The sequence below is a fragment of the Podarcis bocagei genome (assembly GCF_964188305.1).
Source record: "Podarcis bocagei genome assembly, chromosome: 4".
NCBI lineage: Eukaryota > Metazoa > Chordata > Lepidosauria > Squamata > Lacertidae > Podarcis > Podarcis bocagei.
Genome location: NC_138128.1, coordinates 89,001,459 through 89,015,539, shown reverse-complemented (window position 1 = coordinate 89,015,539; position 14,081 = coordinate 89,001,459). Strand labels below are relative to the sequence as shown.

General features: G+C 42.9%; 1 long non-coding RNA gene across 1 annotated transcript in view; it reads right to left on the bottom strand.

The window, feature by feature from the left end:
• The window catches only part of LOC308585834, a 52,589-nt gene extending 38,797 nt beyond the window's left edge, over positions 1-13,792 (bottom strand). Inside the window, exon 1 of the long non-coding RNA XR_014007607.1 lies at positions 13,680-13,792. This is a non-coding gene — a long non-coding RNA (uncharacterized lncRNA). The remainder of the gene's footprint in view (positions 1-13,679) is intronic.
• Positions 13,793-14,081: the final 289 nt, after the last annotated feature.

Genomic DNA, 14,081 nt, shown 5'->3' with positions numbered 1-14,081 from the left:
GACTCATAAGCACTTCTCTTTTTACCTTTGCTCCTTCTCCTTAATGTAGGGTCCATTCTTGACTAAAGCACAGGAATGGATCTGCATAGCTGCTTCTCACACGCCAACCCAGAGACCATGTGAGAAGGACCAAAGAATCCCACACGGTCCACTGGTATGTGAAATAATTGCCTCATCATCAGATCCCAGACAATCCAGAGCAATATGAGAAGTGGCTAGGCTTCTGTAACTCCCATGGCACTGGGGTAATGTAGGAAGAGGATTCAAGAGTTCTAGGAAAGTAGAAGTTGTAATTCCTGCCAGGTGACAGCAAAGCGTACCAGATTATGATTAAAAGATGAGGAAATGGGACCCAAGCCCTTAAAAGGTATCAGACGGTCAGCTTCCTCAAGATGAACCAGCTCCCAGCTATTTATTTAGAAAAAAACAAATATGAGCAATCTTTAGTCCATAACTTTAAAGACAACATCATAAGCTTATTCCCAAGGGTCACCACACTCTCATTCGAACCCATTATGTCATGGGTCTTTGTAGCACCCTGCAATTCCAGGCAAACTTTTGGGGAAAGTAATTACCGGTACTAATATGTTTGTGGATTGCCCCTTAAATTATGTTGATGTCATGTTAGTACGGGACGCAGGTGGCGCTGTGGGTTAAACCACAGAGCCTAGGACTTGCCGATCAGAAGGTCGCGGTTCGAATCCCTGTGACGGGGTGAGCTCCCGTTGCTCAGTCTCTGCTCCTGCCAACCTAGCAGTTCGAAAGCACGTCAAAGTGCAAGTAGATAAATAGGTTCCGCTCCAGCGGGAAGGTAAATGGCATTTCCGTGCGCTGCTCTGGTTCGCCAGAAGCGGCTTAGTCATGCTGGCCACATGACCTGGAAGCTGTACGCCAGCTCCCTCGGCCAATAAAGCGAGATGAGCGCCGCAACCCCAGGGTCGGCCACGACTGGACCTAATGGTCAGGGGTCCCTTTACCTTTACCTTACACGTTAGTACAAGTTGCCCACGTGTATGGCAGCACCATAAGACTGCTCAGCCCATTATGCTAAAATCCTGCCTTCCCCACCACAGCTGAACCTGAACTAGAGTAAAGGTCTAGATCCTCGCAAGGAATATACTGTAATGCAAACAGCTAGTTAGGAAAAAAAAAATCATTCCAGTAGCACCTTAAAGACCAACTAAGTTAGTTCTTGGTATGAGCTTTCGTGTGCATGCACACTTCTTCAGATACACACTTCTTCAGATACACAGCTAGTTAGGAAGAACTCTTTCAAACGCGAGTGTATTTCAGCTAGTTTGAACTCAAACTGCCCCTTCTTTAATGCAATTTATTATTATTATTATTATTATTATTATTATTATTATTATTATTATTATCATTATTATTATTATTTCAATTTATAAACTGCCCTATACCCAGAGGTCTCAGAGTGGTTCACAACAAGACCACAACATATAAAATCAAACGCCCACCATCCATGTTACTTTTGATATTGCTATTCTTTCAAAAATTTATATACCGCTCAACACTGTAGTTTCTTCATAGGAGTCAGCTCTCGATATGTGCAAAAATGAAGGCTAATTCTAAGGCTCAGATACTACAGAAGCTTCTAGAAAGGCTGTTGCTGTTTCAGCTTAAACATTTTTAGGGGAGAGAGGAAGATTCTTGAGTGTCTCTTAAAAGCAATTTAGGAAGCACCCCTTTCATGAGTAATTCCCAGACTATTCCTGGGCACATTAGGGGGATCACAAGAGATTAATTAATTAATTAACTGACTAACAGCTCTCCCTCAAATTGTGTGCCTCCACTGAGAGTGGGCACGACTCAAGTTCTTAAGTTATTTTTTATATATAAAGAAGCAGCAGAATTCTTAATCTTCAGAGGAGGGCCGCCTGCTCTGTCTCTGCATGAATCTCTGTATTGGGTTTGCCACCTTTCAGTGAAGAGTCACACCTTGAGGAGATCCATAGCAGGGCACTGTTCTTGCTGTCTCACCGATGGGGACAGGGAATAGAGTCTTTGTTGGTGAGGTTTTGGGGCTACCTTAAGACCTAGCAGGTGTTTACTGGGATTAAAATGGAAGAGTGGGTTCTCTGCTGCTGATACTGCACTGTTTTAATTGACTAATTGTTTTGATTGGTTGGTTTTTTAATTGGTTTTGCTGTTGCTTTAATGAATATTGTAAACCAACTTGCGATCTTGTTATGTGAAAGGAGACATAAAAACAGAGTAAATCTGCAAGTGAGCAAGAAAACAAGTAATTCATAAACCAGGGGTGGTTAGACCACAGCCGGCAGATCATATTCAGATCCACAAGAGGCATAAAAGGAAACACTCTTGGGTGTAAAAGTGTCCTTCCATCCCCGTCCCCCAATTTAATTTGGTGGGAAGTGCCTCAGCTGAAGTGAGGAGGGGACTACCTTACCTATTCCTCCCAAATGTCATGAGCTGCAGGTCCACGTGACCAAGTTCCATGTGGACTCTGACGGCAAGAGATTGTCTCTCAGTGGGAAAATGACTCATGCATTCTATATTAATACTGTGCACATGGAGTAAACAAATTCTAAGACAAGGAGTTGAATCCGCCCAGCCCAAATTTAAATATCTTTACAACGAATGCTGTTCCTTTCATGCTATGTTCACAATGTTATTGGGACTTAGGTGAAGACTTCTTTTGCTGTGCCAGAAAGAACCTTTCAGTTGTTATTTTGTCTAATCTGAGCAATTGCAAGCCACACCCAACCTGAACAATCATGTTCCCACGGGTGACAGAGTGGTGCTGGTTCCAAATGATTGGAGATATGATTAAACAAGAGGGAGAATCCTATATTTAGAATTTGTAGGCGGAATTGCAAAGTGGTGTACTAATAACACGATTCCTGGTTTGTTCGTTTGTTTTAAATTCAACGTGCAAGATTTCTGATTTTTCCTTTTCTTTTTACAGGCATGTTCTTGCAGAGCATCCATTTGGAATGCAATAAAGATGTCTGGTGTGTACAATAGGCAGATTTATTCCTTCATGCAAATATTTATCATGAAGCTCCACACCATCCCAAATCTCCAGGAAATGGATGAAAAGAAACTCAGCCAAGCCTAACAATATTGACTACCAGTGGTTGAGATCAATGCTCTCAGTGTTAACACTGATGTCAGACAATGTATTAATATATATAGATTGTGCCACAAAACAATTTTATTTGCTCCTTGTAGATTTTTAAAATTTATTTTAAAAAATGGATCTGAGGAGGGAGCACACCTAATTTTGATAAACTTTAAATCTTACAGATTCATACTTGGAGACATCCACCCACCCCTCATCTCCATGTGGATATTTGTGAAAACCTATTAAATCCATGTGGGTGGCGCTGTGGGTTAAACCACAGAGCCTAGGGCTTGCCGATCAGAAGGTCGGTTGTTCGAATCCCCACGATGGGGTGAGCTTCCATTGCTGGGTCCCTGCTCCTGCCAACCTAGCAGTTTCAAAGCACATCAAAGTTCAAGTAGATAAATAGGTACTGCTCTGGCGGGAAGGTAAGCAGCATTTCCGTGTGCTGCTCTGGTTCGCCAGAAGCAGCTTAGTCATGCTGGCCACATGACCCAGAAGCTGTACGCCAGCTGCCTCGGCCAATAAAGCAAGATGAGCGCCACAATCCCAGAGTTGTCCGCGACTAGACCTAATGGTCAGGGGTCCCGTTACCTTTTACCTATTAAATCCATCAAGAATACAATTCCCCAAATAAACATTTTTAAAGAAAGGATTTACTCCTAGGAATGGCTATAAAGTACCAAATGGAGTTGATAGAATCATGATAGAGCTGCAATAACAGTTGGGTCGTTATTTCATTGCTGTCTAAAAATGATTCTCCATAAATCCCATAAGAGGCTCACCAGCTATGAGGAAGGAACTATGCACATCAGAAGAACGAAAGAGATCCCAAAAGTAGCACAACAAGACAAACAGGAGTACTTATAATGCAAGGTCAGGGTTTTCAAAATCCATCAATTAATTTAACACCTGTGTGCCAACAACAACAAATTACCGTGTAATGTTATTTTAAAACTTCCCTCTGGCACAGTTTTAAGTGAGTAGTCTGCAAATGCTATGGTAGCTTCTGTGTGCAAATCCCCATACAAGCACACCCACAGCTGTCATAGAACAAGCAGACAGTGAAATCATTCAAAAAACCCAGCACATAGCCCATGAGATTCACAGGAAGGGATTTTAATGACCTTCCCTGAGCTTGTAATGCAACACGTCAAACTTGCAAGGGAGAACAATGTGTGTGATGTGTCCTAAATATGTTCCCCATTCACTAGCAACAGAAGAAACCTGGGCATGCTCTAGGATGCAATCCCAGTCCACAGTGAGTGACGGCAAGGTCCAACTGTTGCATGTGTGAATAGGCTACACTCTAGAACAGACTTCCCCAACCTGCCTCCCTGCAGATGTTTTCAACTGCTGCTTCCATCAACCTCACCTAGGGCATCGTAGCCCAAAACATATGGAACCCCAGAACACATTTAGCGGGTGTGCAGGGGGAGGAGAGGGGGAAATTCTGTTTTACAAACCTACCGTAAGTCCTTACACTACGGTAAATTCCCAAATGGATACAAGTCAAGGCTGGGAAAGGCTGCTCTGCTCTGGAACATGGATCAAACTGTTCTTCAAGAGCGCAAGCCTTATCTAGCGGATGCACAGAAGCGCCTTGGCTTCTGCGCTCCCTGAAAGTCTGAAAACTACAGTGATATTAAATACTCTGAGAACAGGAATTTGAAGTACATCCAACACCAGCATATACAAAGGAGGATTTTGAGAGACATGCTTGGAAGCAAATCTGTTCCAACAAAGGCTCTGAACGGAGGATTTCCTGTTATGTTAAATGGGGTGGTGCTACTCTAAAAACAGTCCCAAAGGTGAATACTGTGTGAACCTATTAATACCACTACATATTCAGAGAGGGCCCGCTAATTCATTAAAAAGCGGTAAAAAAAAAAAAGAGTACGTAGAATGAACCAATAAAAACATACCACTTTATATTTTTAAGGAAAAAATATCAGCACATTAAAACATCAAATAAAACAATCCAGAATGAAAAAAGTCAGATATAAAGTATAATAATATTAATAGTATAATAATAATAATAATAATAATAATAATAATAATAATAATAATAATAATAGCTTCAAAGTACATTAATGAGAGCGGCCATCACAAATGGGAGCCAAACTTTTTTTATTTCCTTTTTTCCTTCTTTTCCCTTTCCTTTCCTTTCTTTACATTCCATCATCATCATCACCACCATTATTATTATTATTATTATTATTATTATTATTATTATTTTCCTTCTTTTCCCCCTCTTTCTTTGTTTTTGTTTTGGCATCCTGGGTCACTATTGGGATCATACACACATGAAGCTGACCAACAGTTTGTGAAAGACCTTGTGTGAGAGGCAGGGAAGGGAAGATCTCCCAGGGTGGGCGACTGGGAGAAGAAAGGGAAGATCCCAGGTGAGAGCTGGGGAGATCCATCCCTTTCCGTGAGAAACAAGGGTTCAGCTCTACCTTTTAGGAAGGACTATATCTTTCTTTCTTTCTTTCTTTCTTTCTTTCTTTCTTTCTTTCTTTCTGTTTTCATTTAGATTAATTTGTTTTTTAGTGTATTATGAAAAAGCTTCTTTTTTAATTTTTAAAAATGCTTTATTGATTTTAAAAACAACAAAACACAAAACAGTCAACAAAAACGATCCAAAATCGATACTTATTACCAAAAAGAAAAAGAAAAAAGATTTGGGTTCATACATAACTAATTCCAACATGACTTCCAATCCCCCCATTGTGGTTCCTAAATTACATTTTTGACTACACACTTAACTTTATCTCTCCTAAGTTGTTTCAGTTGTATTGGTTTTGTAAAATTCTCTTTTTCTTGCAGAAGTCAATCCAGGCCTGCCAAAGAATTTAGATTTTTTTTACAATGTTCTTTTAGGTATACTCTGTAAATGTCCTACTTTCTATTAAATATTTGGTCCGTATCATCTCGGAATCTTGCTGTCAATCTTGCTAACTCTGCCTATTTTAACATTTTGCTCTGCCAATCCAATTTAGAACTTCAATAAAAAAAATTAAATGAAAAACAAATGGGAACCAAGCTCGACTTCCACTCAGAAGTGGCGCAAGCCCCCTCCCGCTGCTAAAATGCTGCCTGGGGGACCCAACAATGAGAAGAAGAAAAAAAATACTGGGTAGCCACATTGAGAAAATGGTTGTCTAGCACTATGTTCCAAGTCTCCCCAATTTTTGGTGCTGGCTTTGCTTACCCTAAGAACCATTAAAAGGGTGAATTTCAAAAGCTGATATCAGATACAGTTCCCTTTGAACAAACATGACTAATCCACAAGCCCTTCCTTTCCTTCCTTCCTTCCTTTCTCTCTCTCTTTCCGTCCTAATACTTCAGCTTCCTGGCTCACACCCTGCATTTCATGTTGTCACCGACAGTTTCAGTGAAGACAATAGCTTCCAGCAATGCCTAGTCAAGCCTAGTCACCTTGGTTTAAGAGGCAATAAACGCTGAGGCAATTTTCTTCCAAGCTGCCTCTTTTCACTGCCTATTTATAAGGCAGGTAGAAGAGGCAGGTGGATCTTGCTTTGTCAGAAACTACGGGCTCAGCCGTGTTTCCGCTTCCCCCGTGTCTTATTCCACTTATTCCACACTTTCTGAGAGCTTTTTCTTTTGGCCTGCCACTTTCCCCTGCTGTTTACTGCTGAATTGGCTCAAACGACAACCCGCAGAAAACCTGATTGACCTCTGTTACGATTCAGTGGTAAACAACGGGTTTTCCTGGGGCAAAACGACTCAGAGGATTATCTAGTTCATTCCGCTTGCAATGCAGGAATATGCAAATGCCCCAAACAGGGATTGAACCTGCAACCTTGGCATTATCAGCACCATGCTCTAACCAACTGAGCTCTCCAGGCTGTACTCGCTACACTGTCAATCTTGCTCTTCCCACCGTGCTTCAATCAGGAGTATTGCCTTTTTTTAAGTGATAAAAGTATTGCAAGAACACTCACATACATACAGTGGTACCTCGGGTTAAGTACTTAATTCGTTCCAGAGGTCCGTTCTTAACCTGAAACTGTTCTTAACCTGAAGCACCACTTTAGCTAATGGGGCCTCCTGCTGCTGCCGCGCCGCCGGAGCTCAATTTCTGTACTTATTCTGAAGCAAAGTTCTTAACCTGAAGCACTATTTCTGGGTTAGCGGAGTCTGTAACCTGAAGCGTATGTAACCTGAGGTACCACTGTATCTGTTGATTCTTACTCAGGGTGAAAATTCCTCCAGGGATACGAAGGAAAGGTTTATTGGAGACATAGGGGCCAACTCCCTGGGGCACCCACAAAATTCACCATGAAGGGGCCGGGCACCCACAAATTTCGGTGACAGGGCCATGCACGCTGCATGGCACTCACAGCCCTGGACACCCATGGTTGCAAGGCCAATCTGGCATTCCTGCTTAGGGGTACCATGAGGTACCAGCCACTCAGAGCTTCCCAATCAGGTTTACTGCTCATAATATGTCACCCCACATTTTCAACTTGCAGTATTAATTCCTGTAGATGTTCACATGCAGAATAGCCTCAGCTGTCACCTGACAACTTGATCACAAGATCAGGCAGTGGAATGCCCCACTCCCTTTCAATCCCATGGCTAAAAGCAAAAGAAAAACCTATGGCATCCATTCAAGTCTTATTAATATCCCCCCTCCCAAGTTAAACAGAATCCTGAATGCATTGTTTCGTAGTCAAAGCTGCTTTCTGTTTTTCACCCAACAAACCAATCCCATCTTTTGTAAGTCAAGCAAACGAAACACCCAACCCTAACCTTTTGGGAATCTGCCATTTCAACAAGAATGATTTTTTTCTAACTGTTTTCAGCTTTCAGACTGCTTTTTCTAAAAGCCTATTCATGTTATTCACACCTGTGTCATCATGCATGAGCTTAAATATACGTCTTTCTCTGTGTGTACAGGGGCAGGGAAGTTACAACTGGGTGTGGCTTTTAGCAAATGTTCACGCCATGATTTATGTGCAGAAGACCATCTACATGCAGGTTGCGCACAGCTCCTTGCATGGAAGTGCTTCCTATGCAGGAAATGTGTGATGTGCAAACCAAGTGGAACTCATCGAGACTTTAGGAGAATCACCCAAAAACGACAAGAATTATATTTGAGAATAGACTGATGCGTTGGCAATCTGAAGACTAGACTATACTCTCTGTGGGTCTTCCCTTGGGATCGGTCTGGAAACTACAGTTGGTTCAGAATGCTGTGGCCAGGTTGCTGGATGGTGCACCTAGATGCACACATATTACATAAAGGCTGAGGGAACTGCACTGGCTACCAAACAGTCATCAGGCCAAGGTTCGCGGTCTTGTGGTTAACAACTTGGGACCAGGTTACCTGAAAGAGCACCAGGCCCTGTAAGATCACTTAGATCAGGGGGATATTTCTGCTCATGGCAACACACCCTACAGAATATCAGAGTGGTGACTCCAAAAAAGGCATTTTCTGCTGTTACCCTTGCACTGCGAAATGCCCTCTCCTTTGAAGCAGCACCCATCAGCTGCTTCTTGGAAAAAGTTATCTTTTTGTCCAGGCTTTACCTGACCCATCCATACAATTGGGCCTTGTCTGATGTGTACAAATCCCCCAAACCTCTCCCTCCCTCCCCCCCTCTCCCTCTCTCTCCCTCTCTCTTGCTTTTTAATATTTTTTAAAATATTGCTTTCTTGGTTTTAGGTTGTATTTTTGTTTTATTGGTGCTGGGTCCCTAACACTGCCTTGTATTGATGTTGTTAACTTGCTGCATTATCCATTGCTTACCACGCCTCAGAGTGACTTACAATTATACAAATATACATGACACAAAATGTAATATACATCCAAAAAAATAAAAGAATGCCAATTGTCTAAAAGTGAGCAGGCTGCAATAAAGTAAAATGGACAAATTCTACTACCACCCACCCACCCAACCCTAGTAAAAGATGAACACAGATACAGGCTAGAGTTTCATCATCCCCTATGACCCCAATGAAGACTCAAATATCTGGGTGACCAGGAAAGCCTTTGAGAAAGAAACTTTTTAGAGAGAAACTGGGGGGGGGGGGGATGATGGGGAGGAAGGGCCTTTGGCTGAGAAGCGGTATAAAACCTAACAAATAAAATTTGTGATTTTGCTGGAAAGAAAGGACTATGCATTCCTATTATTTACAAACCTTTCACATTTCCTTTCGTGGGATGCACTCATTCTCTTCCTGGAAAGCTGGTCTTCCCATCAACAGCCTCTTTTACCACATCAAAATGTGATATCAGCCTCATGGGTCTGACTAAACAGATCTGGAAACCTCATTAAAAAAATCTCCATCCCATTTCAAGGAAGCCTGAAAAAAAGATGTCAAAGCTCCCAGAGCCACAAAGGCAAATAATAAACATTCAAACAATGTACATGGGATGTGATGAATTTTGCACAAAGGAGCCTTGTCATGGTTCCCAACAAGGTAGGCCTGTCCCCATGGAAATACGCACCAAGGATCTCATTAGATCTCGAAGGAACTGTGTGCAGGCAGGTGAGAGGCAGGGCTTGCTACTGCCTTCTCCCTCCTCCTCAGGGATATTAGGCTGTAGATGTGAAAATCCTGAACTGAATATTCGAAAAGCCCTATTATCCCATTTACAGCCAATGGGCTATAACCATCACCCTTGAACATGCCCATGCCATTACTGTGAAGGGAGAGGATAGCCTTGCTATCATTGGAAGTTTAATGAAAACAAGCAAGGCTGCATCAAATCATCTCACTTTTGAAAATTATAGCAAGGGAACACTCGACCTCTTTAGAAATTCAAGAATGAAACAGACACTTAACATTCTCCAAGTGGCATACAGAATGGAGGCGTGATAGGAAACCTTTTGTCCCTTTCTGTCTGTGGATGGAGAGGCACCAGTCAACAAGTACCCATGAAATTTGTTCTGTGCAACCACAGTCTCTACAGCACTCAGAACAAAGGTTTTTTATTCCTACAATGGCTAATTATATTTTGAGCACTGGAAAAGGCTGTTTCTTCACAGCAGTTCTTCAGATTATGTGAAATACCCACAACAACCAGGGCAGGGAGAAGTAAATCCAGCCTCCAACAAGTGATTGGATGTAGAAATCTTTAGGTAAAGGTAAAGGGACCCCTTACCATTAAGTCCAGTCGCGAACAACTCTGGGGTTGCGGCGCTCATTTCGCTTTACTGTCTGAGGGAGCTGGCATTTATCCGCAAACAGCATCTGGGTCATGTGGCCAGCATGACTAAGCCGCTTCTGGTGAACCAGAGCAGTGCACAGAAACACCGTTTACCTTCCTGCCAGAGAGGTACCTATTTATCTACTTGCACTTTTTGGCGTGCTATCGAACGGCTAGGTTGGCAGGAGCAGGGACCGAACAACAGAAGCTCACCCTGTTGCAGGGATTCGAACCGCCAACCTTCTGATCGGCAAGCCCTAGGCTCTGTGGTTTAGACCACAGTGCCACCCGCATCCCAGAGAAATCTTTAGAAGCAGGTAAAAAAACAACTAAGAGTGGCACTAATAGTTTCATTAAGTGCCTCTAAGGATAAAATACAAATGTTGGTTAGGGTTACAGACAGAAGTGCATTTGCATGGGATAATAGCCCCTGTCCAGCTCAGGGCAGAGTGTGCATGTGGACTTATCTTCCAGGGAGACTAGCCCTCTCAACAGCATCCAAAGGGAAATAAAAATAATTTTTGGTATATCAGCTATTGCTTCCTCCTCTTCCTTTCTTTGAGTCACTGACCAAGCCCTTCCTCAATTTTTCCTCCCTGACTGAGCTGTTCGTATCCTCTCCACCCTTCCTTTGTGACCACAAGGGGATTCTCCCCCCCATCTCAAACTGGAGGACGGCACGGGGGAAAACCTAAACAAAGTGAGAAAGGATGCCGTTGGGGCCATAGTGCTATACGCACAGTAAAATAGTTTGTCAGAGATCGTGGGATGTGCTCAAGCGGGCTAGGTAAAAGGGATGGCATTTTCAGCAAGGGATTTGCCCTCTGGTTATCTGATATAAGGTTTCCCCAGTATTAGGTGTAAGGGAAAGCATATCTTCCCTGCCTACTGTAGGGAAGGGAGGCACTTTAGGGCCCCCCAAGTTATTAAGTAGGGGGCTGGGACCCCTCAATTTTGAGCGGTAACATCGCACATGATGTCAGCATTTCGCACTACATCCCTGAGCAGCAACATCACACATGACATCACCATGAGCCACTTCAGCACATTGTGCAATGTTGTGACATCAGCGAGCCAACCCCGGAACTGGTTCTCAATGCCACAGTGCGATTCCTGGCATGAAATAAGAATAAATTGAATGTATGTAATAAGAATAAAGGGAAGCATCTCTGGCCAAGTGCAAAATGCATGTCTCTCGTAATTATCTAACATCCCCGCAAGGGCTTTGAAGTCGAGAGTGGATTTCATGCTCTTTATTCAGCTCATAGTGGTGAGGAGGAATGAATGTCCCCCTAAAGTATCTGCTTTATATGCATTATTTACACAATGGGCTGCACGTGATTGGCTAATTCCAGAATTCTTCTGTAGGCCAATCAGTTTGTGGATTCACTTTCACCTGGAGCTGGATTGGGTGGCTCCTGTGGACCAATCAGACTGCTGCATTCTGAATCCTATTGTTCTAGGACCAATCAGACTGCTGCATTTTGGATCCTATTGTTCTAGGACCATCAGACTGCTGCATTTTGGATCCTATTCAACTCAGTACATAACAGGCTTCTTGATCAGAGACCTTTTGCTTCCAGACCCGCTCGAATAATCTCAGCACTTCCTCTTCTAGCGCTGGATTTTTTTGTGCTGCTGTCAGTATGGTTGGGCATCGAAGCAAACCACTGCAGGTTACAAACAGGATGACACGCCACCCCCAACTTGTTGCGTTCGCAGTGTCCGCTAGAGCTAAGCCTTTGCATTCCAACACATCAGGAGTGGCCAGTCGAAAGCAAACAGCAAAATGGTTGCTAGGCCTCAGGGCAGGAAAGTATCTTGCTGTTCATTCAGTCAATTGCACCTGAGAGGGTGGAGAGACAGGTGAGCTCTCTCAGCTGTCAGATGCTGACATCCTCAGACTGTCAGCTCTGGACCACTCCCGTTCACCCCAGAGATGTTCCACAGCTGGATTTTTAAGGACCGGCCCCAAACCCTCTGCACATCCACACATAAATGTGTTGTAAACACCCTGGTGTGGCTCCCCTGGTTACATATACAGCTCAACAAGACAACAACCTAACCCTCACCCCCCCACCCCAGTATAGCTCAGTTGGAGCATGGTGCTAAGAACACCAAGGTCGCAGGTTTAAAAAGCAGAGACATCACCTTGCCAACAAAGGTCTGTATAGTAAAAGCTATGGTTTTCCCAGTAGTGATGTATGGAAGTGAAAGCTGGACCATAAAGAAGGCTGATCGCCAAAGAATTGATGCTTTTGAATTCTGGTGCTGGAGGAGACTCTTGAGAGTCCCATGGACTTCAAGAAGATCAAACCTATCCATTCTTAAGGAAATCAGCCCTGAGTGCTCACTGGAAGGACAGATCCTGAAGCTGAGGCTCCAATACTTTGGCCACCTCATGAGAAGAGAAGACTCCCTGGAAAAGACCCTGATGTTGGGAAAGATGGACGGCACAAGGGGAAAGGGACAACAGAGGACGAGATGGCTGGACAGTGTTCTTGAAGCTACCAGCATGAGTTTGACTAAACTGCGGGAGGCAGTGGAGGACAGAAGTGCCTGGCGTGCTCTGGTCCATGGGGTCACGAAGAGTCGGACGCGACTAAACAACAAAGCAGGTTTGACCCCCATATGGGAGAGCTGCCTATTCCTGCATTGCATTTGATGATTCTCAAGGTCCTTTCCAACACTATGATTCTATGCTATGGTTAATTTGACCCAACAACCCCCACTCTATCAGATGCCCGAACAAAACTCATTGCAGTCAACTGAATGCAACCAACCATGCTCTGGGCTCTCCAGCCTCTTGCACCACCAACAAAAACAAACAAATAATAACCTATCCACACAACCCTGACACAAAAACTCAGCACATCTGCTATGAAAAGATCATTATCCCCTCTTCTTTCTCCCCACAACCTCACAATGCCTGTGGCAGTAGCATCTCACACCGAATGCAACTGACCTGTGGAAAATTTGTTAAAGATTGGAAACCGCTCAGATTTTTTTGTGCAAAGATGAAAACGAAATAATGATATCTGGATTTGATGACTGAAGATAATGTTGTTTTTTATAGAAAGTGGCTTTGTTGGGTGTTATATTATGGATTGAAGAAAGTGAATATTGTTTTTATATAGCAGACAAATGAAGAATCAGAAGTTCTTTGCTTTCCGAATCTTATTTTTCTGCCTCTCTCTTTTAACCTCTTTAATATTCTTTTTAAAAAATTCTTTCTTGTTCTTTATCTATTCCCCCACCTCCTTTTGTGCTTTTATTGTGTCTAGATAAAAAAAACTTGGTTTGGTTTTTTTAAAAAATAAATCAGGAAAAGATATTAAGGTTTATAAACCTTAATTAAAAAAAATTAAAAAGAGAGAAAGGAACACTTACCTGGCAGGGGAGACACCTTGATCATGAAGGAGGTTTTCCCAGGGTGAGGCTCATCCATTGCACTGCGGGTGTGCTGACCCCTGCGATTTCCCCAAATGCGGGAAACTCGACTGCATAATTTGTGGTAGTGGGGAGGGGAAGAAAAAAAAAAAAAGAGAGAGAGAGAGAGAGAGAGAGAGAGAGAGAGAGAGAGAGGACTCTATGAATTGAAAACAGAGGTATTATATGTACCTTTGTTATCCATGATAATTTTTCAATAAAAACAAATAGAAAGAAAGAAAGAAAGAAAGAAAGAAAGAAAGAAAGAAAGAAAGAAAGAAAGGGGTTTCGAATTTGGCCAGCTTCTGCATAACTAGCCAGAGCCTTGACCAAGAATGCTGGTGTCTCTCAATACAGTGGTAC